The sequence below is a fragment of the Ursus arctos genome, unplaced genomic scaffold (assembly GCF_023065955.2).
Source record: "Ursus arctos isolate Adak ecotype North America unplaced genomic scaffold, UrsArc2.0 scaffold_28, whole genome shotgun sequence".
Classification (NCBI taxonomy): Eukaryota; Metazoa; Chordata; class Mammalia; order Carnivora; family Ursidae; genus Ursus; species Ursus arctos.
This window is the reverse complement of record NW_026622963.1, coordinates 33399928-33427157: the sequence shown is the minus strand read 5'-3', so window position 1 is coordinate 33427157 and position 27230 is coordinate 33399928. Positions and strand designations below refer to the sequence as shown.

The 27230-nt window shown below is 41.5% G+C and overlaps 1 long non-coding RNA gene across 1 annotated transcript in view; it reads left to right on the top strand.

The window, feature by feature from the left end:
• Positions 1-22273, top strand: part of LOC130541972 (uncharacterized) — a 39395-nt gene extending 17122 nt beyond the window's left edge. Inside the window, exons 3-4 of the long non-coding RNA XR_008956138.1 lie at positions 20375-20530; positions 22218-22273. This is a non-coding gene — a long non-coding RNA (uncharacterized LOC130541972). The remainder of the gene's footprint in view (positions 1-20374; positions 20531-22217) is intronic.
• The last annotated feature ends 4957 nt before the right edge of the window (positions 22274-27230 follow it).

Sequence of the window (27230 nt, the reverse complement as noted above, 5' to 3'; positions counted from 1 at the left end):
TATATTCACGAAAAAAAAAATAGCCTAACTTTTAAATATCTAAACCCTCTACTAAGAGTCTGTTTGAAGAAATAGCAGAATTGTCAAGATTTTATATTCAGTGTTTCTTTCCAGTATCATTAATAAGATTAAGAGGATTAATATCTCAGAAAGTATTAGAATCTTTCCAAGAATGTGACTTTCCTTCTGTGTGATTGGAAGCATCTACCTGCCTAGAGGTAGAAGAGGAGGTGTGGGAAGGAGAAATATTAAGGTTTACTATAATTCATCCTCTCTAAGACTTACATTTCTTTGAAATTGGGTGTGTCCTGTAATCGATGTTGGCTGACAGTAGCTGTTGGCTTGGCAACAGTCATGACATGGTTGTCACTGTCGGCATATATGCAAACTTGGTCTGAAAACCTTCTATTAACACCTTCTGTAAGGCTTTTAAAAGGCTGGGGAGGGGCAGCATGAAAGCTTGCAAGATGGGTGTCAGCAGTTTGGAGGAAAATTCCAGAGGCAGTGGCAGACCTCTTACTTAGTCTCCGGGTTAAGAGATCTTGCATCGACCACACTCTCCATACACAGTCAACTCTGAGTTGAAAAGGGGTTCGGAAGGATCCTCTGCGTCAGTCTCTTCTGCAAAGAAGTTTTAGAAATACTTTCCAATTTATTTCACTTCTGTTTTCCTTTTTACCAATGCACAGGGGTGATATATGATAAAAATGTATGTCTAAATAAGTCCAGAGAGAGCTTTTGCAATAAGTACAAACCAAAATTGTAAATTTTAAGAAAGCATCGCTCATAACTTAATTGGCAGCTTGTTTTTCTTTCTCGGGAGTACCTAAAATAACAGTGCATCTTATAAGCGATGGCATTCATTTCAGTGAAATGCAAAATTACAGAAAGAATGAAGAGAGAAAGAAGGAATTAATATCCAGCTTCTGACATTCAGAATAGAATTATGCAGCATGACATTAGCCTTGCAAAACGGGTGTCTGTCTTAAAAGAAGATCTTCTAAATTATTTCCTTTTGATCCTAGGTACACCCCCCCCCAACCTCCCCCTTCTTCAGCATTTCAACAGCCGAGCTCAGAGAACTCAGCCTGTGGGGTCCTCCCAAAGTGGCGGAGATAATCCTTCCAGCTCTGGAAGGCAGGCTGGGAGGCTTGCTACTCCACACGGCAGGGATGGGAGGCAGAGCCAGGCGAAAGCCCGCCTGTGTCAGGCCCAGGGAAAAGCAGGAAGACGAAAGCAATGGAGGAGGAGGTGGGGGGTGAGGAGAGCACATCAGGCAGAATGGGAGATGGGAGACAGAGAAGTCAGTAACTCCTAACACCCATGATGGGGGGGGCTTTGCCTCTCTTCCTGCTTAGAGCCCCTGGAAGAGCCGGCCTCCCAGAAAGCCCTGTAACTAGCCCAGGCGCAGTCCCAGGTGGAGGGGCCCTGGGTCTGGCTCCCCCCTCCAGCCTCTGTACTGCCCCCTCATGGGATCCAGGCATAGCTAAGAGGGAGCTGTGATGTTGCTGAAGGAGATCACTGTGATGTGACATCACCTGGGACTCAGAAGGGACCTGAGGAACCCCACGGCCAAGGAACTCTGAGCCTCCCCTCCACCCCTGCTCCTGAGATCCCAGAAGCCATACTCCTTCCCGGTCTCCACCTTGGCAATAGTGGAAGACTGGCCATTTTTCTTAGGCTGAGCCTCACATATAAGGAGTATTGACTAGGACTAATATTTGGAAGGTAATTTTTTTTCCCCCCAGGCTAGCCAGAGAAGAGGACATGGGGGAGACCAGAAAAAATGCAAAAGCTACATTTTGTCTTCACCTCCCAGAGAGAGTTGCATTTGGAGACCCTGTTACATTTATAAAAGTGAAAGCTGGAAACAATTTTGATGTATTACAATGGGAGGATGGTTTAACCAGTTATTACGTGTGCATCAAATATAACTTTACACAGTTATCAAAATGATCTTTATGGACCATTTTAATTATACAGTAAGTGGGAGTCAGGAAGTAAATGTGTATATCCTGAAAGACCGCAGTTAGATGTAAACAACAGACTGGAGAAAATTCACTAAAATGTTAACAGTGGTTACTCTGAAAAGAGAAGTATGGGTAATTTTAATTCTTTATACTTCTCTGTATTTTCCGAATTTTCTACAGTGAGTATGTAGAGCCGAAAAAAATAATAAAAAGATTTAGAGACAAAATCTTATAGAGCGAATGTCACAAATGGGTTTCTGAAGCTTTTCACTCTTCTCTAACATAACCCACCTGCAACGGGGATGTGGGTGACTTGGCTGAGGGAGAGATTGTGGGAAATGATCCCTTTTTCCATGTTCCCTAATATCCAGCCCAAGTATGACAGTTTTCGGGGAAAAACTGGCAGGACATTTCTATAATGCTAGCCCTCAAAGCAGAAAAATAGCAGTAGCTTCTCCAAGACTGTCCCCAAACCCTACCACACAACAACACCCATTTCTTTATGGGAATTCCCCATTCACACTGGCATCCATGCTGTCAGCCTTCGGAGGACCCCTGAGTCTGGCATTGTAATCCCCAGAAATAATTTGCTTCTCCATAGGCACCTAAGACTAATAAAGATGTAAATACAAACAAAATGTGACCAGGTGAAGACAGCCTGTCTGTCTGATCAGGCAGAACAGTGTCCAGCGGTCGGAGCAGGGGAGCATGGTCAGAGGCCCCTGAAGGGACAGTCACCCAAATCATCCTGGCCTATCCTGCCTCTCTGCTCTGTCAGACGGATTCCCTTACAGGCAGCCTGGCAACTTTGAATAGGAGGACATTTCTTTTCTAAAACGCAGCGTCTTGCAAATAGCACCAAGGATAAGAACACCTCACACCACGCCGGGAAGTCACCAACACCACGGCTCCCCTCGGCAGGCCTGTGCCCAGTGTGGGGGCTTCTAGTCTAGGGCAGAAGTAAATTTAATCCCTTCCTCGAAACGGGCAAGTTTCAGGTGCTCTGGGCAAATCAATCCACCTGGGTGAACAGCAGCAGACCATCAGTTGGAAGAGGACACTCTTTAGCATTCTGGAAAATGAGTCTGGCAATAAATGGGAATCCCCTTAAGGATCCCTTGCTTCCAAGGTTGGGGGACAGCTACTGTCACTCAGACTGTGCCTCAGCATGGAGATTCCTGCTGGACAGAGAGAGACCTGCCTGGGAGCCCAGCGTCACCATGCCCCAAGCCTTGGAGGTCAAGTATCACCCCAGGGGCTCTAATCTGTGTGGAATAGATCAGTACACCTAGGAAAATAGGTGTAGGAGGAAAATTCAAGGTCAAGTTGAGAAGAGTTACAAAGGGGAACTTGCCTTATTGGTTATTAGAATATCTCCTAGAGCTACAAAAATTAAAATGGTGTGGTACCGACAGACAGTTCAGTGGGTCGGAGTAAAAAGCCAAGAAATATTTGCAAGTAGAGAAAAAAAAAAGAAAAGAAAAAAAAGGATAGAGCAATGGTGGCATTTCAAGTAGGGATGTATTTAGTTTGGGATATAATGACAAACGGGGGGGGGATCAGGAGCGGCTGTAGATGGATAAAAATTCATTCATAGTTGGTAACTACGAGTGCCATGGCTCACATACATGCTTTCTAACACCCTCCTTGCTTTGGTCTTCTAGTCTAGTTTCTTTATTTGGGGTCTTGATTTTTACATTTTTACTTCTCCCCCCCCCCCCACATGGGTAAGTGCTTTTCTTTTTTTCTATCATTTTTATTTTATTTTATTTTTTCATCATGATAAGTGTACTCTTTAATCCCCACCCCGTATTTCCCCCACCCCCCACCCACCTCTCCTCTGGTAACCATCAATTTGTTCTCTAGTTAAGAGTCTGTCTCTCATTTTGTCTCGCTCCTTCCCCCCTTGGTTGTTGTTTTTTTTTCTTAAATTCCACATATGAGTAAAATCATATGGTATTTGTCTTTCTCTGACTGACTTATTTCACTTAGCATTACACTCTCTAGCTCCATTCACGTTGTTGCAAAAATGGCAAGATTTCATTCTCTTCTACGGCTGAGTAATATTCCATTGCGTATATTGACCACCTCTTCCTTATCTATTCATCAGCCAATGGGCACCTGGGCTGCTTCCATAGTTTGACTTGTAGATAATGCTGCAATAAACATGGGCGCATATGTCCCTTTGAATTAGTATTTTTGTATGTTTTGGGTAAATACCTAGTAGTGCAATTCCTGGATCATAAGATAGCTCTATTTTTAACTTTTTGAGTACCCTCCGTAGTATTCTCCAGAGCGGCTGCACCAGTTTGCATTCCCACCAACCGTGCACGTGGGTTCCCCTTTCTCCCCATCCTCGCCAACACCTGTTGTTTCCTGTGTTGTTAGATTTTAGCCATTCTGACAGGTGTGAGGTGATATCTCAGTGTGGTTTTGATTTGCATTTCCCTGAAGATGAGTGATCTTTTGAGCATCTTTCATCCATCTGTTGACCATCTTGTATGTCTTGTTTGGAGAAATGTCTATTCATGGCTTCTGTCTGCTTTTAAATTAGGTTATTTGTTTTTTTGGGTATTGAGTTTTATAAGGTCTTTTTTTTTTTTTTAAGATTTTATTTATTTATTTGACAGAGAGACAGCCAGCGAGAGAGGGAACACAAGCAGGGGGAGTGGGAGAGGAAGACGCAGGCTCCAAGCGGAGGAGCCCGATGTGGGGCTCGATCCCAGAACGCTGGGATCATGCCCTGAGCCAAAGGCAGACGCTTAACGAATGAGCCACCCAGGTGCCCCTATAAGGTCTTTATATATTTTGGATACTAACCCTTTTCATCGGATATGTCATTTGGAGATCTCTTCCCCCATTCGGTAGATTACCTTTTAGTTTTGTTGATTGTTTCCTTTGCTGTGCAGAAATATTTTATTTTGATGAAGTCCCTATAGTTTATTTTTATTTATTTTAGGTTTTATTTTTAAGTAATCTCTACACCCAGTGTGGGGCTTGAACTTACAACCCTGAGATTAAGAGTCCCATGCTCTACCGGCTGAGCCAGCCAGGCGCCCCAGTTTGTCTTTGCCTTTGTTTCCTTTGCCTCAGGAGACATATTTAGAAAGAATTTGCTATGGCTGATGTCAAAAAAGCTATTGCATGTGCTCTCTTCTAGGATTTTTATGGTTTCAGGCCTCACGTTTAGTTTAATCCATTTTGAGGTTTTTTTGTTATTGTGAAAGAAAGTGGCCCATTTTCATTCTTTTGCATGTCGCTGTCCTGTTTTCCCAACACCATTTATTGAAGAGACTGTCTTTTTCCCATTGCATGTTCTTGCCTCCTTTGTCAAAGATTGAATTGATCATATAGTTGTGGATTTACTTCTGGGTTATGTTCTAGTCCATTGGTCTCTGTGCCTATTTTTCTGCCAGTACCATACAGTTTTGATGACTACAGCTTTGTAATATAACTTGAAGTCTGGAATAGTGATGGCCGCAGCTTTGCTTTTCTTTTTCAAGGTTGCTTTGGCTATTTGGGATCTTTTGTGGTTCCATACGCACTTGGGATTGTTCTAGCTCTGTGAACAATGCTTTGGGTATTTTGACAGGGATTGCATTAAATGTGTAGATTGCTTTGGGTCGTATAGACATTTTAACAATATTTGTTCTTCCAGGGCGCCTCGCTGGCTCAGTTGGTGGAGTGTGAGACTCTTGATCTTGGGGTTGTGAGTTCAAGCTGCACGTTGGGTGTAGAGATTACTTAAAAATAAAATCTAAAAAAATGTTTTTGTTCTTCTAACCCATGAGCATGGAATGTCTTTCCATTTCTTTGTGTCATCTTGAATTTCTTTCATCAGTGTTTTATTGTTTTCAGAGTACAGGTCTTTCACATCTTTGGTTAAGTTTATTACTAGATGTTTTATTGTTTTTTTGGTGCAATTGTAAATGGGATTTTCTTGGTTTCACTTTCTGCTGCTTCATTATTCATATATAGGAATAAACAGATTTCTGTACATTGATTTCATTTCCTGCAACTTTACTGAATTTCTTTATTAGTTCTAGTAGTTGTTTGTGGAGTCTTTAGGGTTTTCTATGTATAATATCATGTCATCTGCAAATAGTGACAGTTTTGCTTCTTTCTCACCAATTTGGATGCCTTTTATTTCTTTATGTTGTCTGATTGCTGTGGTTAAGACTTCCAGTACTATATTGAATAAAAGTGGTGAGAATGGGCACCCTTGTCTTATTCCTGACCTTAAGGGAAAGGCTCTCAGTTTTTCATCGAGTATTTTGTTGGCTGTGGATTTTTCATATATGGCCTTTATTATGTTGAGATCTATTCTCTCTACATAATACTTTGCAGAGGGTTTTTTATCATGAAACGTTGTTGTACTGTGTCAAGTGCTTTTTCTGCATCTATTGAAATGATCGTATGGTTCTTATCCTATCTCTTATTGATGTGACCTATCATGTTGATTGTTTTGCAAATATTAAGTCACCTTTGCATCCTGGGGATAAATCCCTCTTGATCGTGTAGAATGATTTTTTAATATGTCATTGGATTCAGTTTGCTAAGATTTTGTTGAGGATTTCAGCATCATATTCGTGAGAGATACGGGCCTATAGTTCTCTTTTTTTGTAGTGTCTTTGTCTGGTTTTGGTGTCAGGGTAATGCTGGCCTCATAGAATGAATTTGAAGTTTTCAATCCTCTTGTATTTTTTTGAATACCTTGAGAAGAATGGGTATTAACTCTTCTTTAAATGTTTGGTAGAATTGGGGCACCTGGGTGGCTCAGTCAGTTAAGTGTCTGACTCTTGATTTCGGCTCAAGTCATAATCTTGGGTTTCTGGGATCGAGCCCCATGGTGGGGCTCCATGCTCAGCGGAGGCCTGCTTGAGGATTCTCTCTCTTACTGTCCCTCTGCCCCTCTCCTCGCTCACATGGCTGTGTGCGCTCTCTCTCTGAAATAAATAAATAAGTAAATTTTATTCATTTCAGGGGTTGGGCAGAGGGAGAGGGAGAGAGTCTTAAGCAGACTCCACCCTCAGCCTGACAGGGGGCTTGATCCCGCAACCCTGAGATCATGACCTGAGCTGAAACCAAGAGTCGGAGGCTAACCGACTGAGCCACCCAGGCGCCCCATAAATAAATAAATCTTTAAAAATAAATAAATCACTGTTCAGTAGAATTTGCCTGTGAAGCCACCTGGTCCTGGGCTTTTGTTGCTTGGGAGTTTTTTGATGACTGATTAATTTCATTGCTGGTGATCGGTGTGTTCAAATCTTCTATTTCTGCCTGCTTTGGTTTTCACAGGTTATATGTTTCTAAGAATTAACCCATTTCTTCTAAGTTGTCCGATTTGTTGACATGTCATTTCATAATATTCTGTTACGATTGTTTGTATTTCTGTGATACTGGCTATTTCTCCTCTTTCATTAGTAATTTTGTTTATTTGGGTCCTCTCTCTCTTGCTCTCTTTTTTACTGTATCTTGCTAGAGGTGTCTCAATTTTATAAATTTTTTTCCTTTTTTTAATTTAAATTCTAGTTAGTTAATATATAGTGTAATATTAGTTTCAGGAGTAGAATTTTATTAATTTTTTCAAAGAACAAGCTTTTGGTTTCATTGATCTGTTCTATTGTTTTTTTAGTTTCTGTGTCATTTCTTTCTGCTCTAATCTTCATTATTTCCTTCCTTTGCTGGGTTTGGGTTTTTGTTTGTTGTTCTTTACTAGCTTCTTCAGGTGTAAGACTGGCTTGTTTATTTGAGGTTTCTCTTGCTTCTTGAGGTTGGCCTGTGCTGCTATAAGCCTCCCTCTTATACCCACTTTTGTAGCATCCCAAAGGTTTTGGAGTGTTGTGTTTTCATTTTCATCTGTCTTCACGTAATTTTTGATTTCTTCTTTGGTTTCTTGCTTGATCCATTCATTGTTGAGTAGCATGTTATTTAACCTCCATGTATTTGGGGTCTTCTCTAGATTTTTTTCTTGTGGTTGATTTCTAGTTTCATAACATTGTGGTCAGAAAAGATACGTGGTATTACTTCAGTTTTTTTGAATTCGTTGAGACTTGTTTTGGTGCCTAATATGTGATCTATCCTGGAGAAGGTGCTCTTGAAAAGAATGTATATTCTGCTGTTTTAGGATGGAATGTTCTGAATACGTCTGTTAAATCCATCTGTTCCAGTGTGTTATTCAAAGCCATTGTTTTCTTGTTGATTTTCTGTTGGGATGATCCGTGCATTGATATAAGTGGGGTGGTAAGTCCCCTACTATTATTGTAATACTATTGATTAGTTCCTTTATGTTTGTTATTAATTGTTTTATGTATTTGGGTGTTCCCATGTTGGGGTGCACAAATGTTTACAGTTGTTATATCTTCTTGTTGAATTGTCCCTTTCAGTATTATATGGTGTCCTTCCTTGTTCTTGTTATAGTCTTAGTTTTAAAGTCTATTTTGTCCCATATCAATATGGCTATGCTGGCTGTCTTTTCACATCCATTTGCGTGATAAATGCTCTCCAGCCCCTCACTGTCAATCTGCAGGTGGCTTTCAGTGTGAAATAAGTCTCTTGTAGGCAGTATATAGATGGGTCTTGTGTGTGGGTTTGTTTTTTTAATGAGTTCTGTCACCCTATGACTTTTGATTGGAGCTTTTAGTCCATTTACATTCAAAGTAATTATTGATAGATATGTATTTATTGCCATTTTGTTTCTTGTTTTGTGGTTGTTTCTATTGATTTTCTCTGGTCCTTTCTTCTCTTTTTGTCTTTCATTGTTCGTGGGCTTTCTCTAGTGATATACTTGGAATCCTTTCTCTTTATTGTTTGCATGTCTATGACTGGTTTTTGATTTGTGGTTCCCATTACGTTTGTATAGGACATCTTCTGTATGCAACAGTCTATATTAAGTTGAGGGGTCTCTTAGTTTATTCCTCTTCCTCCCACATTTTAGCTATGTCATGTCATGTTTTACATCCTTATATTTTATGAATCCCTTGACTGATTTTTACAGAAATATTTATTTTTACTACTTTTGTGTTTTTTACTTTCATACTCTCACTTACGGTCTCCCTTTCCACTCTAAGAGTCCCCTTTAGTATTTCTTGCAGCACTGGTTTAGTGGTCATGAACTCCTTTAGCCTTTATTGTCTGAGCAACTCCTTATCTCTCCTTCTATTCTGAATGGTAGCCTTGCTGCAGAGAGCACGCTTGGCTGTAGAGTTTTCCCTTTCAGCATTATGAATGTATCATGCCACTCCCTTCTGGCTTGTAAAGTTTTTGCTGAAAAATCCACTGATAGCCTTATGGGGTTTCTCTTTTTCATAACTGTGTTTTCTTCCCTTGCTGCTGTTATTTTTATTTTTTTATTTTTTAAAGATTTATTTCAGAGAGAGAGAGAGAAGCCGACTCCCACCAAACTCAGAGCCTGATGTGGGGCTCAATTCCATGACCCTGAGATCATGACCTGAGCTGAAATCCATAGTCAGATGCTTAAGCAACTGAGACACCCAAGCATCCCTTCTCTTGCTGCTTTTAAAAGTTTTTCTTTACTGCTACTTTTTGCCATTCTATTTGTTTATTTTTAAGGAAACTCTATGCCCAATGTGGGCTTGAGCTCATGACCCTAAGATCAAGAGTCATGTGCTCTACCAACTGAGCCAGCTAGGTGCCCCACTTTTTACCATTTTATTTACTATGTGTCTTGGTGTGGACCCCCTTTGGCTGAATTTTTGGGGGTGTCTCTGTGCCTCCTGGATCTGGTATCTGTTTCTTTCCCCAGATTAGGGAAGTTTTCAGCTATTATTTCTTCAAATGCATTTTCTGCCTCCACCTCTCTGTTTTCTGAGATCCTTATAATGGGGATGTTACTACGTTTGATGGAGTCACTGAGTTCCCTAAGACTATTCTCAATTTGCATAATTTTCTTTCTTCTGCTTTCCATTACTCTGTCTTCCAGGTCATTACTTCATTCTGCTTCATCTAGCCTGCTACTTATTCCATCGAGTGTATTTTTAATTTCATTTATTGTCTTCTTGATCTCTGATTGGTTCCTTTTTGTCTCTGTGTTAAGGGTCTCACTGATGTTCTCCATTGTTTTCTCAATTCCAGTGAGTATCTTTATGATCATTATTTTTAAAAATTTTTTAAAAAACTATCTTTTAAAGATTTAGAGAAAGAGGGAGAGAGAGAGTGAGCGCAAGCATGAGCAGGGGGGGAGGGGCAGAGGAAGAGGGAGAGGGAGATAAAATCCTCAAGCAGACTCTCCGTGGAGCACAGAGCTGGATGTGGGGCTCAGTGCCAGGACCCTGAAATCCTGACCTGAGTCAAAACCAAAAGCCTGCTGCCTAACTGACTGAGCCACCCAGGCGCCCCATGATCATTACTTTAAATTCTCTATCAGGCATATTACTTATATCCGTTTCACTTTGGTCCCGTGCTGTGGTTTGTTCCTCTTCTTTTATTTGGGGCATATTCCTCTGTCACCTCATTTTGTCTGATTGTCGGTGTCTGTTTCTGTGTGTTAGGAAAGTCAGCTACTTCTCTTGCTCTTAACAATAATAGCCTTATGATGAGGAGGTCCTGTAGTGCCCTGCAGTGCAGTATCCCTTGCTCCCCAGGGCCTGGCCATCCTATGTGTGTTGTGTGTGCTCTACCGTTGAATCTTGGCCTTTTATTCCTTCAGTCCCGTTATCTGTAGAGGCTCTGTTTGCCTATTTGGACAGCAAGATGTGCCGTGGTCTGCTTGCAACACAAAACCTGCCCCCACCACTGCCGGAACTGAGGTCCTCTGTATTCTTATGAGCACCTCCAAATCTTTTGTAGAGCAAGACTAGGCATAAATAATTAAAAGTCAAAAGTTTAAAAAAGGTAGATATGGAAAGTACAAAGTACTGTGAGTACTTGAGGGAGGCAGAAATCACATTTGCTTTTGGAGTTTGGGCTAAGCACCAGGGAAAGGGTAGCATCCTAGATGAGTCTTGAAGGTTGAGTCAAATTTTAGGAGATGGAGATGTTGAGGGAATGGCTTTCTCGGTGGAAGGAACAGAAAATATGAAGACACGGAGGCAGAAAAGAACTAGGTGTTGTGAGGCACGGGGAATGGTCCTGTGTGGAATATGTATTCATCCCTTCACTTAGTCCAGAATATTTACTGAGGACTTAATATGTACCAGATGCTTGCTTCTAGAGTTGGCAAAGACTTGATCAAAGACTTTAGTCCTTTGTAGATTTTCAATTGTCCATATTCTGTGTATCAACAGCATTCCTCTCTGGGGACACAATAGCTGCAACAGCCCCTAGCACCAAATTCTCCTATGACGACATGCAGGAAAGCAGCCTCCTCTCACCTGTCAGTTAATATTAAGGAGGAAGTCTCAGGGACCACTGCAGACTTCCCTCAAGTCCAAGGCCTTGTTTCCTTGCCCAACTCCATTTACTGCCTGGTCTGCTCCTTACCTTCTGTCACACTACCTCCGATACTCACCAGTCAATGGAGCTGGGCAAATTGATTATCCATATGGGGGAAAAAAGTAACAAACTGCATCTCTTCTTCCTCAGACCAATATGAAAATTGGTATATTATAGATCTAAATGCCAGAAGTAAAACTAAAAACCTTTTACAAAGCAATATAGGAAATATCTTTCTAATTTTAGAGTAGGGAAAGACTCCTTAATCCAGATGCCAGGAAGCGTTCTAACTATAAAAGAAAAGATCTATACATTGCATTTTTTAAAAAGATTTTATTTATTTGAGAGAGAGAGAGACAGAGATAGCAACGGCAATAGCGAGAGAGAGCACAAGTGGGGCAGAGGGAGAAGCAGGCTCTCCATTGAGCAGGGAGCCCGAGGCAGGGCCCGATCCCAGGACCCGGGGATCATGACCTGAGCCAAAGGCAGATGCTGAACCAGCTGAGCCACTCAGGTGTCCCTGTGAGTCTGCTTTCTCATATTCTCATCAACTATGAGCTTTATGAGTTTTTGAATCCTTTCTAAAAAATCTTATTTCCCTGATGTTTTAATTTGCATTTCTCTCATTACAGCTGAGATGGAATATTATGATGTTTCCAGAGTTTAAAAAATTAACTAGTTTTTAATTGAAAGAGTAATTCATGTACATGGTATAAATATCAAACAGCATAAAAACATACACTGTGAAACATAAGTCTCCTTCCTGTCCTGGAGCCCCAGTCCTCCCGAGGCCGCCACCACGATCAGTTTCTTGTTTTTCCTTCCAGAAATATGTACATAAACAAGCACACACACAAGAAAAAAATGCATCTATGTACATTTATATCCTTTTTTGTGTACAGTGAGAACATGTTTTTAGAGAGAAATACACATCCCAAGCCCTGCCTACCGCTCAGACCCCATCTGGGGTGCCCTCCCCACCAGTCACCACACTCCGATGGGACTGGCCATATTTGTGGGCCTCACTGTGAGCTCTTTCCTGCCTCGGGGTCTTTTCTCTTGTACCCTGCTGCCTCAACTCCGATGACATCTTTGGAGAAGTCTCCCTGACCACGTGTTCTTTTTTTTTGTTTTGTTTTTGTTAAGATTTTATTTATTTATTCGACAGAGATAGAGACAGCCAGCGAGAGAGGGAACACAAGCAGGGGGAGTGGGAGAGGAAGAAGCAGGCTCATAGCAGAAGAGCCTGATGTGGGGCTCGATCCCAGATCGCTGGGATCACGCCCTGAGCCGAAGGCAGACGCTTAACCGCTGTGCCACCCAGGCGCCCCTCCCTGACCACGTGTTCTAAAGCAGCCCCCTGCCCACAATCTCTCACGGTCACATCTCTGTGCACAGTTTCCTTGGCAGTATTTACCACTATCCTAAACGGGCTCATTTCTGGATATCCTCTTTGTTCCTTGCGCCTCTCCTCCGGCAGAATGTAAGCTTGGACCTGAGCCATCCCGCGTACCTCCATTTCTCCAGTGCCTACCACAGATCGTGGCGTAAAGCAAGTCCTCGACTAAAATTTGTTGAGTGAGTGATTCTTAGGCACACCGTACTGTATTTTGCTGTTTTGACTTCACAGGGAGTGAAATAGTTTGGTATCGCGGGCACACACACGTACGTATGTTGTGTGTATATATATATGTGTTCCGTTCACTTTACTGCTTTGGAAATAATTCATCATTCATTTAGCCTGTTCCCCATGCATGGACAATGAGATCGTTTGTAGTATTTTGGTATTTCAAAACATGCTCACATATATGTGAATTCATGCACATAGGAATATAGTTCTGGAAATAGAATTGCTGGATAAAGCGGTATATGTGTTTGTAGGTTTTATATTTTTGTTGAAGTGTGATCGACACACACCGTTATGCTGGTTTCAGGTGCACAGTGTCGTGATTTGTGTATATTGGGGAAGGATCAGCACAGTAAGTCTAGTTAACATCCTCCACCATCCACAGTGACAAAATTTTCTATCTTGTGATGAGAACTTTCAAGATCTGCGTTTGTGCTTTTATTTATTTTTTTAAAGATTATTTATTTATTTATTTATTTGACAGAGATAGACAGCCAGCAAGAGAGGGAACACAAGCAGGGGGAGTGGGAGAGGAAGAAGCAGGCTCCCAGCGGAGGAGCCCGATGTGGGACTCGATCCCGGAACGCCAGGATCACGCCCTGAGCCGAAGGCAGACGCTTAACGACTGCGCCACCCAGGCACCCCATGTGTTTGTGCTTTTAATAGATCAAGTGCCCTTTCAAAAAAGTCACACCAACTCACACATGTATTTTCCCCAGAGATGTATGTGTCTATTTATCCATGTCATAACCAACTTTGTTTTACCAAATGTTTCTCATCAGACTGGGGAAAATATGGACACAAGCAAAAATCGGCTTTCACAGAAAATATAAACGGCTCATAAAACATGTTACAAGATGCTCAACCCTACTCAACGGTTTGATTGCACAGCTTTCACGATGAATGAGGAGGAGCACGTTTTGCCATGTTTACAAGGCAATTATTAAGCTAGAGCGGCGCTCCGTCCACCTTGCTTTTATGCCATTGGCACGTCGGTGCAGGACTCCTCATTACGTGCACTTGCAATCCATGCCTTTTTGTGTGGCCGAGACTTTAGGTTTTATTTGGAAAAGCCATACCACTCTGCAATTATTAAACTTTTTTTGCATGGATTTTTTTCTAGTATTTTTACAGTACTTTAGAATTTTCACCTTTAATTGATCGGGATTCAGTGGTTCTAATACCACTCATTGATCTGTCCATCTCTTCCCTGCCGATTTACAATGGCACGTTTACCATATAGTGGTGTTCCATTTGTCTACCATACACTCACTATGGGAACGAAAGTCACATAGGAATGTGTGAAGCCGCCTTCCTAGACATTTTATTGGGGGGAAGCCTAAGAATCTTGAGGCATAATGCTATGGCGAGGGAAAAGAAGTAAGCACCTTTGAGAGTAGCAAGAGGGAAGATATTCCAAAACTAGAGTCTTCAGTGGGGGGCACCCCTAGCCCTCTATCTCAAGGGTGTGGGGCAGGTGGCAGGGCCTGAGATGTTGGAGCTTGGGAGGTGGCTCAAGGGGAAATTTACAGCCTTAGAAACTGAGACTCCTAAACCAGATAGAATGAAAACAAGTGGATTTAGAGTTTAATTCAGCACATTTTTAAAGGAACAACAAAATAAATATGCAACATGAGTGATGTTGAGCATCTTTTCTTGTGTCTGTTGGCCATCTTGTACGTCTTATTTGGAAAAGTATCTATTCATGTCTTCTGCCCATTTTTTAATTGGGTTATTTAGGTTTTTTGGGGTGTTGAGTTATATAAATTCTTTATATATTTTGGATACTAACCCTTTTCATTGGATATGTCATTTGCAAATATCTTCCCCCATTCAGTAGGTTGCCTATTAGTTTTGTTGATTGTTTCCTTTGCCGTGCAGAAGCTTTTTATTTTGATGTAGTCCCAATAATTTATTTTTATTTATTTTAGGTTTTATTTTTAGTAATCTCTACACCCAGTGTGGGGCTTGAACTTACAACCCTGAGATTAAGAGTCCCATGCTCTACCGGCTGAGCCAGCCAGGCGCCCCAGTTTGTCTTTGCCTTTGTTTCCTTTGCCTCAGGAGACGTATTTAGAAAGAACTTGCATGGCTGATGTCAAAGAAGCTATTGCGTGTGCTCTCTTCTAGGAGTTTTATGGTTTCAGGCCTCACGTTTAGGTCTTTAATCCATTTTGAATTTATTTTTGTGTGTGGTGAAAGAAAGCGGTCCAGTTTTATTCTTTTGCATGTCGCTGTCCAGTTTTCCCAACACCATTTATTGAAGAGATTGTCTTTTTCCCATTGCAATATTCTTTCCTGTTTTATCAAGGATTTATTGACCATATAATTGTAGGCTCATTCCTGGGTTTTTTATTCTGTTCCATTGATCTCTGTGCCTATTTTTCTGCCAGTACCATACAGTTGTGATGATTACAGCTTTGTAATATAACTTGAAGTCCAGAATTACGATGCCCCCAGTTTTGCTTTTCTTTTTCAAGGTTGCTTTGGCTATTCAGGGTATTTTGCGGTTCCATACACATTTAGGATTGTTCTGGCTCTGTGAAAAATGCTGTTCATATTATGATAGGGATTGCATTAAATATGTAGATTGCTTTGGGTCATGTAGACATTTTAACAATATTTGTTCTTCCAATCCATGAGCATGGATTGTCTTTCTAGATCTTTGTGTCATCTTCAGTTTCTTTCATCAGTGTTTTGGAGTTTTCAGAGTACAGGTGTTTCACCTCTTTGGTTAGGTTTATTCCTAGGTACCTTATTATTTTTGATGCAATTGTAAATGGGACTGATTCCTTAATTTCTGTTTCTGCTGCTTCATTATTGGTGTATAGAATGCAGTTGATTTCTGTACGTGGATTTTGGATCCTACAACTTTACTGAATTCGTTGATCAGTTCTAGCGGTTTTTTGCTGGAGTCTTTCGGGTTTTCTTTTTTTTTTTTTTTTTTTTTTTAAAGATTTTATTTATTTATTTGACAGAGACAGAGACAGCCAGCGAGAGAGGGAACACAAGCAGGGGGAGTGGGAGAGGAAGAAGCAGGCTCATAGCGGAGGAGCCTGATGTGGGGCTCGATCCCGTAACGCCGGGATCACGCCCTGAGCTGAAGGCAGACGCTTTAACCGCTGTGCCACCCAGGCGCCCCACTTTCGGGTTTTCTATAGATAGTGTCACGCCCTCTGCAAATAGTGAAAATTTGACTTCTTCTTTGCCGATTTGGTTGCTTTTTATTTCTTTTTTAAATTTATTTTTGTTTTTTAAAAAATATTTTATTTATTTATTTGTCAGAGAGAGAGAGAGCGCATAAGCAGAGGGAGCAGTAGACAGAGGGAGAAGCAGACTCCTCACTGAGCAAGGACTCCCCCCCCCCCCCGGCAACATGGGACTCATTCCCAGGACCCTGGGATCATGACCTGAGCTGAAGGCAGATGCTTAACTGACTGAGCCACCCAGGTGTCCCTAGATGGCTTTTCTTTTTGTTGTCTGCTCGCTCTGGCTATGACTTCCAGTACGATGTTGAGTAATAGTGGTGGGAGTGGACATCCCTGTCTTGTTCCTGACCTTAGGGGAAAAACTCAGTTTTTCCCCATTTAGGATGATATTAGCTATATTTCATATATGGCCTTTATTATATGAGGTATGTTTCCTCTAAACCTACTTTGTTGAGGTTTTTTTTTTTTTTTTTTATCATGAATGGATGTTGTACTTTGTCAAATGCTTGTTCTGAGTCTACTGAAATGATCATGTGGTTTTTATCCTTTCCTGTGTTGATGTGATGCATCATGTTGATTGGTTTGGGAATACTGAACCACCCTGGCAACCCAGGAATAAATCCCACTTGACTGTCGTAAGTGATTTTTTTAATGTATTATGGCATTCGGTTTGCTGGTATTTTGTTGAAGATTTTTGCATCTACATTTGTGAGAGATATTGGCCTGTAGCTCTCTTTTTTGTGGGGCCTTTATTTGGTTTGGGTATCAGGGTAATGCCAGCCTCATAAGATGAATTTGGAAGTTTTCCTTCCTCTTGTATTTTTTGGAACAGTTTGAGAAGAACACATATTACTTCTTCTTTAAATGTTTGGTGGAGTTTGCCTGGGAAGCGTCTGGTCCTGGATTTCTGTTTGTTGGGAGCTTTTTGATGACTGATTCCGTTTCTTTGCTGGTTATCGATCTGTTCGAATTTTTTATTTCTTCCTGTTTAGTTTTTGGTAATTTTTGTGTTTCTAGGAATTTACCCATTTCTTCTAGGTTATCCAGTTTGTTGGCATACGGGTTTCCATAATATTCTCTTACAATCGTTTGTATTTCTGTGGTGTTGTTTGCTATTTCTCCTCTCTCACTTGATTTTATTTGTCTGGGATCTTTTTTCTTTTTGGTAAGTCTGGCTAGAGGTTTATCAATTTTATTAATTTTTTCAAAGAACAAGCTCCTGGTTTCATCGATCTGTTCTATTGGGGTTTTTTAGTTTCTATATTGTTTATTTCTGCTCTCATCTTTATTATCTCCTTCCTTCTGCTGGTTTTAGGCTTTGTTTGTTGTTCTTTTTCTAGCCCCTTTAGGTGTAAGGTTACATTGTTTATTTAAGATTTTTCTTGCTTCTTGAGGTTGGCTTGTTGCTGTAAACGTCCCTCTTAGAACTGTTTTTGCTGCATCCCAAAGGTTTTAGACCATTGTGTTTTAATTTTCATTTGTTTCCATGTATTTTTAAATTCCTTCTTATATTTCCTGATCAGCACATTCATTGTTTAGTAGGAGTTATTTAACCTCCATGTATTTGTGGTCTTTCCAGATTTTTTTCATGTATTGATTTCTACTTTCATAGTGTTGTGGTGAGAAAAGGTGCATGTTGACTTTGATCTTGACTCTGTTGAGGCCTGTGTTGTTGCCTCATACATGATCTGCCCTGGAGAATGGTCCATGTGCACTTGAAAAGAATGTGTATTCTGCTGTTTTAGGATGGAATGTTCTGAATATATCTGTTAAATCCATCTGGCCCACCGTGTCCTTCAAAGCCACTGTTTCCTTGTTGATTTTCTGTTTAGATCATCTGCCTGTTGATGTAAGTTGGGTGTTAAAGTCCCTTACTATTATTGTATTATTATCAATTAATTCCTTTATGTTTGTCATTAATTGTTTTATGTATTTGGGTGTTCCCATGTTGGGTGCATACATATTTATGATTGTTATACCTTCTTGTTGAATTGTCCTCTTTATTATTATACAGTGTCTTTCTTTGTCTTTTGTTACAGTCTTTGTTTTAAAGTCTAGTTTGTCCCATATAAGTATGGCTACTGCAGCTTTCTTTTCACATCCGTTTGCATGATGAACGTTCTCCATCCCCTCACTTTCAATCTGCACGTGTCTTTCAGTCTGAAACAAGTCTTGTAGGCAGCGTACAGATGGGTCTTGTGTTTTATCCACTCTGTCACCTTATGTCTTTTGATTGGAGTGTTTAGTCCATTTACATTCAAAGTAATTATTGGTACATATGTATTTATTTCCATTTTGTTACTTGTTTCATGGTTATTTCTGGAGATTTTCTCTGATCCTTTTTTGTCTTTATTTCATGGTTTGCTGATTTTCTTCAGTGATATATTTGGATTTCTTTGTCTTTATTCTTTGCATGTTTATTAGTGGTTTTACCACTAGGTTTGTATATAACCTCTTCCGCATGTAGCAGTCGATACTAGGTTGATGGTCACTGAAGTTTGAACCCATTCTTCTCTCCTCCCCACATTCAGGTAGATGATTATATTTTCTATCCTTTTTTTGAATGAGTTCCTTGAATGATTTTTGTACAGAAATATTCGTTTTTACTGCTTTTGTGTTTCCTACATTTATACTGTCACTTTTGGTTTCTACTTGCCACTCAGAGAGTCCCTTTTACTATTTCTTGCAGGACTGGTTTTGTGGTCATGAACTCCTTTAGTTTTGGTTCACCTGGGAAACTCTTCATCTCTCCTTCTGTTCTGAATGATGGCCTCGCTGGATTGTGTATTCTTGGCTGCAGATTTTTGCCTTTCAGCCCTGTGAATATATCATGCCACTCTCTTATGGCCTGCAAAGTTTCTGTTGAAACTATCTCCAGCTAGCCTTATAGGTTTTCCCTTGTAAGTTAATGACTTCTTTTGTCTTGCTGCTTTTAGGATTTTTTCCCTTTATCACCATATTTTGCCAATTTATTTACAATATGTCTTGGTGTTGGCCTGCTTTTGTTGATTTTGATGGGAGTTCTCTGTGCCTCCTGGATCTGGATGTCTGTTTCCTTCTCCAGATTAGGGAAGTTTTTGGCTATTATTTATTCAAATGAATTCTCTGCCCCCTTTTCTCTTCTACTTCTGGGACTCCTATAATACGAATGTTATCGCATTTGATGGAGTCATTGAGTTCCCTAAGTCTGTTCTCATTTTGCATAATTCTCCTTTCTCTCCTTTTTTTCAGCTTCATTGCTTTGCATTACTTTGTCTTCTAGGTCATTAATTCGTTTCTCTGCGTCTGCCAGCCTGCTGTTCATTGCATCAGGCATGTTTCTAATCTCATTTATTGTGCTCTTCATCTCTGATTGATTCTTTTTTTAACTCTTTTATCTCGGTGGTAAGGGTCTCACTGGTGTCTTCCATTCTTTTCTCAAGTCCAGTGAGCATCCTTATGACTGTTGCTTTAAATTCTCTATCAGGCATGTTATGTATATGCCTGATGTGAACCTATGTTACACTTAGATCTCTGGCTGTGGCTTTATCTTGTTCTTTCATTTGGGATCAATTCCTCTGTCTTCTCATTCTGTTGTATTTCTAATACACACATATACAGAGACATGTACATTTTAACTTTTTTTAGAGGGGGTGGGGCAGAGGAAGAGGGAAAGAGAGAATCTTTTTTTTTTTTTTAAGATTTTATTTATTTATTTGACAGAGATAGAGACAGCCAGCGAGAGAGGGAACACAAGCAGGGGGAGTGGGCGAGGAAGAAGCAGGCTCATAGCAGAGGAGCCTGATGTGGGGCTCGATCCCACAACACCGGGATCACGCCCTGAGCCGAAGGCAGACGCTTAACCGCTATGCCACCCAGGCACCCCGGAAAGAGAGAATCTTAAGCAGGCTCCATGCCCGGTGCAGAGCCCAACACGGATCTCACAACCAGGTCTCACAACCCTGAGATCATGAACTGAGCTGAAATCAAGAGCTGGGTGCTTAACCAACTGAACCACCCAGGGGCCCTACGGACACGTGCGTTTTAAAATGGCATTTCCCCACTAAAAAATGCCCACGCCTGTGCTATATTTAAACCTAAGGAGGGAGTTGCAGATGACAGAAAATGAAAGGAGATTATTTCATAGAAAATACTCTAAATGATTGGATCAAAAGTAATTCTGTTTTGGTGTCCAGGCACTGTGCTAACATACAAGAGAATGAGAAACATCCTCTCGTTTCTGCATGAAGCAAGGTGTGGCTGCAAAGAACAGGGACTACACCAGCCCCTCAAGAACTGTGCTACCCCACGGAGTGCAGAAGGAGCAGACGTAACTGGAAAAGGCAGCAGTGGTGGGTATGTCATGGGAGGGAAGAAGGGTACCCAATGGTGGCTTGACATCAGAGACAATGAAAAAGGGCCTTCCAGGTTCTTTATACACAGCATGGGCCTCAACGAGAGGCATAGGATCAGGCACACTGATCAGGAAAGGATGAGTGTGATGGAAGCTATATGATCTTCTTTGAGGATGGGCCTCCTAGAAGTAATTAGGAGAATGTCATAGGGACAGTCTGGGACGTGGGAGTAGAAATCAGTAAAATATGAGTCTGTGATGCTATTATGACCCATTTCAAGCCCCAAACTCATATCCTTAGGAAGTATGGATTACCATAATATTCAGAAAATAAATGCATTTAACTGTAAAAAAGTAAATAAATAAAATGGCATTTCCCCTCCACTTACTATTTCCGCTCCCATTCCAACTCTGTTCTCGTGCCACTCTCATCCTCTAGCTTTTGCACTTTTGCACATTTAACTGTGTGTCCTTGGTTGGGTATGTATCATTGAATGACATAAGTGTTATGGTCTGAATTGTGTCTCCACCAAAGTTTCTATGTAGACCTTCTAACCCCCAGAACCTCAGAATGAAGTCTTTAATGAGATAATTAAGTTAAAATGAGGTCTTTAGAATTGGCCCTAATCCAATATGACTGGTGTGCTTATAAGAAGAGGAAATTTGGACGCAGACGTGTACGCACACAAAGAAAAGACCACATGAGATGCAGGGAGAAGATGGCCATCTACAACCTAAGGAGAGAGGCCTTGGTAGGAGCCAACCCAGCCGAGACCTTGACCTCGAACGTCCAGCCTCCAGAAGTGTGAGGGCATAAATATTTGCTGTCTAAGCTTCCAGTGTATTGGACTTTGTTATGGCAGCCTAGTAAACTAAGACATCCAGTGTTGGTGTATGCATGTGTTTGTTTTTTAATTTACATATATCATCTTAGATACAGACTCAAATCTGTTTCTTTTTTTTCCCCTTAGTGCAATTTCTAAAAATGTTTTCTTTTTGCTTATCCTATTTTCTACAGTGCATGTGTACATTGATTTTTTTTATTGTGGTAAAATATATTTAACATAAAATTTACCATCTTAGCCATTTTTAAATGTACCGTTCTGTGTTGTTAAGTGCAGTCACATTCCTGTGATGTATCCCTCTCCAGAAGTTTTTCATTTTCCCAAACTGAAGCTCTACACCCATTAAACAACACTACTGCATTCTTCCCTCCCCTCCCCAGCCCCTGGTAACCACCATTCTATTTTCTGTTTCTGTGACTTGGAGTCCTCTAGGTACCCCATATAGGTACAAACCTATAATATTGTCCTTTTGTGTCTGGTTTATTTCACTTAGCATAATGTCTTCAGGGTTCATCCATGTTGTGGTATGTGTCAGCATTTTCTTTCTTTAGTTCTTCCTTTTTTTAGAGAGAGCGCGCGCAGGGGGAGGGGCAGAGAGAGGGAGAGAGAGAATCTCAAGGAGGCTCCAAGACCAGCATGGAGCCCGATGTGGGGCTCGATCTCACAACCCTGAGATCATGGCCTGAGTTGAAATCAAGAGTTGGACGCTTAACCAACTGAGCCACCTTGGTGCCCTGCATTTCCTTCCTTTTTTAAGGCTGAATAATATTCTATTGTATGTATATGACACTTTTTTTTTTAATCCATTCATCCACTGATGGACATTTGGTTTGTTTCCAGCTTTTGGTTGTTGTGAATAATGCTGCTGTGAACGTGGGTAGGTAAGTAAATGTTTGAGTCCTTGCTTTCAGTTCTTTTGGATGTATACCCAGAGGTAGAATTGCTGGATCATAGTTGCTGGAACATAATTCTGTGTTTAATTTTTTGAGGACCCTCCACACTGCTTTCCACAGTGGCTGCACCATTTTACATTCCCACCAACAGTGCACAAACGTTCCGATTTCTCTACATTCTCACCAACATTTGTTATTTCTGTTTTTGTTTTTATATAATAGTAATTTTCATGGGTGTGAATTTGGATCTCATTGTGATCCCTTCTGATTCATGTTTCATCCTATAATGTTTTATTTTTGAATTCCAATCCTACTTTACTTGACAGGTTGATATTCTCTTCATTCTGTTTCCTTGTGGACTGTAATTTTTAGTACTATAAAATCCCATTTTAAAAAACCTGAGTTTATGCATTTTGTGTTAAGCTCAGCCTTGTCTGTTATTACAAGCATGAGTCTGCCATTTTGGTTTGCATGTTTCTCCTCTTTGCCAAATCCTTTTACACTTATCTTTCTGGGTCACTTTGTTTTAGAAAATTCTTGCATATGATTGTATTAGATTGCGTTCTTCAAAAAGCATAGCCTGAGACCAAATCTCCCTTGCCACTCCTTTATTAGGGAATGCAATCCCAGGAAAGCCAGAGGAAGGGAACATGACTGAGGGGCAAGGAAGCAGGAAGGGCAAGTCTAAGGATGCCCTTAGAGGGAGTGCGTGTCTGGTCTCATGGGATCATCTTCCAAGGGCCCATCCGCCTTTGCAGCTATCTCTCATCACAGTCTGTACAGGGAGAGAAAGGAGGAAGAATTCACCTGGCAGCTTCCATCCCCCACGTTCTCAAATGTTCTCTCCACAGGTGTTAACTCCTCTGCACTTCGGGTTGTGTGGGGTTGGTGCCCAGAGGCCCAGGTGTCTCATGCATCAGCGCAGATGCCTCAGGGCAGGAGCGGAGACACGCACAGGGGAGCGCTCCAGGCACTGCTGGGTTGTATCCGCACCATGTGAGCTGAGGCGCAAAACTTCTGTCATCTCAGCAACAGCTGGAATGGGGCAAGCAGCTCTGTCACCCTTACATATGCAGCAGGGCCTGACTGAGCAGTTTGCCTGGAGCTGCGGGAGGTGAGCGGCTCCTTGAAAGCTGCCGTTCCCCCCCCCCAGCATTGCCCTATCCTGAAGCGGGCTGGGAGCCACCCTGAGCCTCTCATCTTCTTTCCACCAAGGTTTCCATGGTTGTGCATAAAAGCTGGCCTGGCCCACATTTCTTGTACTTATCATCGCCCCCAGACCCATCACAGGCTACAGACATTCCACCTCCCAGCTGACATTCACCTCCTACCGGCACCTCAGCCCATTTAACCACAGACGGAAACCTCAGGAATCCCTCTGCCTCTCCCTGCCCAGGGTGGCCACCACCCACTTTCCATAGCAAGTGACCTTACTGCCATCAGTCCCACGGGTAATTCAATTTCACAATCCTACACTGAGTGTCTTCTTTTAAGGGCCACCCTTGGGACCAGTTGTCTCGGGGGCAAGTGTTGAGGTGTGGCCGCGAGGTGAGGCGTGGAGGATTGTTTCTGCGGGAAGTCAGTGGGAACCCAAGGAGGGTTGGTCATCACTGAGGGGCTAGGACAGGATGGGTCAGAGGCCCCGGACGCATGAGAGGACCAGAGGCTCTGGTGTGGCATGAAGAGATGTCTGATATAAAGGCAGATCATAGATTTTCTTTCCCAACAAGGCTTGTCCTGTTTGCATTTATTGATGTAATGTGATGGATGGGTTTAGTTCTCCTTCTGGCGTCTTATTTTCTATTATGCGTTCTCTCTTCACTGCTTCTTTGTTTTGCATCTTTTGCTCTGTGGTGTGTATGTGTGTTTTCTTCAGGTGATTTCACTGCATTTGTGGCAATTTGGCACTCTCTTTCTTCTGGAACCAGCAGACTTTGTCAAGACAAGAGGTGTCAGATATGCTAAGATGTGTTGTGATGCATGAAACCCGAGACTACACACATAGGCACTTCTTGTTTGTTTTACTGTTGTCTGTTTCTGTTCTACAGAAATCCTGGGAAATTCAGTGTTGCCCCATGCACAGCAAAAGAGCAAAAAAAAAAAAAAAAAAAAAGGTTGGTGGGTTTACAATGACTTGTGCGGCTTTAGCGAGAACATTCCCGAGAAAACGTCCATTTTGACTAGGGTTAATGAGAACCAATCCTCTGCTTACTGTTTTACCTCTCTGGTGAGTGGAAGAGTTTTCTACACACCAGCTTCTGGTTCCTTTTGTCCCACAGTTTGTTCCTTCTCCTCTCCCCACGCCATCTCAGTGCCAGGTGCTTCAGAACACATTTCTACTGTGATGTGACCCCCCGTCCTATACCTTTGAGCCCTCCCCTAGGTGAGTCAGCACAGAGGCTGGAAGGGCCCTCCTATACCAGGACAGCTTGCAAAAGCTGAATGATAGGCGGGAAAGACTATAGACCCCGTAAATCTATCCTACAAACCCCGAACTAAATGTATCTCATGTCAGCTGTTCTCTCATTCAGGTCCCTTCCAATATCGTCTGATGTGAGGCAAAGGAAAATTCAGGCAAAAAAAAAAAAAAAAAAAAAGATACTGGTCTTAACTGACTGCACCAAAAACTGCCCCACCCGTGAAAGTTTTGTAAAAGCATATGCCAATATGAACACACTGTTTGGGGTCCACAACCCTGTCCTTAGAAGGGGCTGTTGAACTGAAGGGCCCAAAACTTAAGCTGTCTCCATGTCGTACCTCATGGTTTATCATTTAATATAAGAACATCAATAACCTACAAGTAGGTATAAGGAAGTCCAGCAAAGTTCTGGTCTTTTCCCCATGATGACTGGTGCTCTTAAGGAAATAAATACCAAACCTTTAAAAAAATGTTTTCTTGTTCTTTTAGCTTCCTGTCTTGCCGGTACCTGGTCTACCAGTTGTGCTGATGGGGTGAAGTCATAGAACCCAGTAAGCAAGAGATTACTCTTCCCAAGAAAGGATTTACGGCAGCGCTGCCCCATAGAACTTTCTGCAATGATGGAAGTGTCCTTTGTCTGTGCTGTCCAAAATGGCAGCCACTAGCCACACGTTGCTAGCTATGAAGCTCTTGAAATGTGGCTGGTGAGACTGAATGCTTGAATTTTACTTAGGCTTAATTCATTAAAAATAAAGTGAAAACAGCCACATGTAGCTAGTGGCTGCCACATAAGGCCGTGGAGATTTGAAGCCATTGGAGCGGGACGTCAGGAAGGGGAGGAAGTAGGGGGCACGCCAGCCACGTGGCTGCAGCCAGCCTGGGGTTTTTTGTTTGTTTTTCAAACCATTTTATTGAGGCATAATTGACATATCACTGTACATATTTAATGTATACAACTTGATGAATTTAGAGGTAAGTACATACCCAAAACACCATCACCACAATTTATGCCATAAACATACCTATTGCCCCCAAAAGTTTATTACTATTATTATTTTATAAGAATGCTTAACATAAGATCTATCCTCTTAGGGGCGCCTGGGTGGCTCAGTCGGGTAATCGTCTGCCTTCAGCTCAGGTCATGATCCCAGGGTCCTGGGATGGAGCCCTACATTGGGCTCCCTGCTCAGCGAGGAGTCGGCTTCTCCCTCTCCCTCTGCCCTTCTCCTTGCTTGTGTGCTCTCTTTCTCTCAAATAAATAAATAAAATCTTTAAAAAATTAAAAAAAAGATTTGCCCTCTTAGTAAATTTTTAAGTCTATAAATCAATATTAACTATAGGCACTACACTGTACAGTAGGTCTCTAGGTCTTTATTTACCTCGTAGACCTGACATTTTGTACTCCTTTGACTTCTACCTCCCCATTTCCCCCTCCCCCCAGTCCCTAACAACCACCATTCTATTCTCTGCTTCTATGACTTTGACTATTTTAGATGCCCCATGTAAATGATCATGCAGTAGTTGTCCTCTGGTGTCTGGTTTCTTTCACTTCCGGGTTCATCCTTCTTGTTGTTGCAAATGGCAGGACTTCCTTTTTTTTTAAAGGCTGAATAATATTCCATTGTATGGATATACTACATCCCCCCCCCCATCTATCCATTGATGAACATTTAGATTGCTTCCATGTCTTGGCTACTGTGAACAACACTGCAAGGAACATGGGAGGGCAGGCATCCCTTTGAGATCCTGGTTTCACTTCCTTTGGATGTATACCCAGTAGTGTGATTGCTGGATAATATGGTAGTTCTATTTTTAATTTCTTGAGAAAGTTCCATATTGTTTTCCACAGTGGCTGCACCAGTTTACATTCCTACCAACAGTGTATCAATGTTCCCTTTCCCTACATCCTTGCTAATACTTACCTTTTGTCTGTTTGATACTAGCCATCCTAACAGGTTTGAGATGATATCTCATGCGGTTTTGGTTTGCATTTCCCTGATGATTAGTGATGTTGAGCAGCTTTTCATGTACCTGTTGGCCATGTGTATGTCTTCTTTGGAGAAATATCTATATGGTTCCTTTGCCCATTTTTAAATCGGGTTATTTGGTTTTTTGCTATTAAGTTGTAGGAGTTCCTTATATCAGCCAGGGGGGTTTTGCAGAGAGAAAGCCCAAAGATAGTTCTGCTCAGAGCCCACTAGGGCTCTGGCCCTTCTCTCTCAGACTTTCTGGAACAGCCAGGTAGGCCAGGCTGAGGAGGGAGGAGGGGAGCTAACTAATCCGTTTGACACAATGCCTAAGACCCATGAAAATGTTTTAATTTCTTTAAAAAATTAGAAGAAGAAAAGAATTTTTAGGCTGAAGAAAATGTTTTAATATATAATATTAATATATTCATCTTTATGTGAACCCACCCATAAAATATATTAAAAATTTTTTTTTTAATCTAGGAAGGAGCCCTTGAAAACAAAAGTGTGTAGGACCCACCAAAGTCTTAATGTGTGTGTGGGGCGAGGGAGCTTCTTCCACCAGGGACAGCTC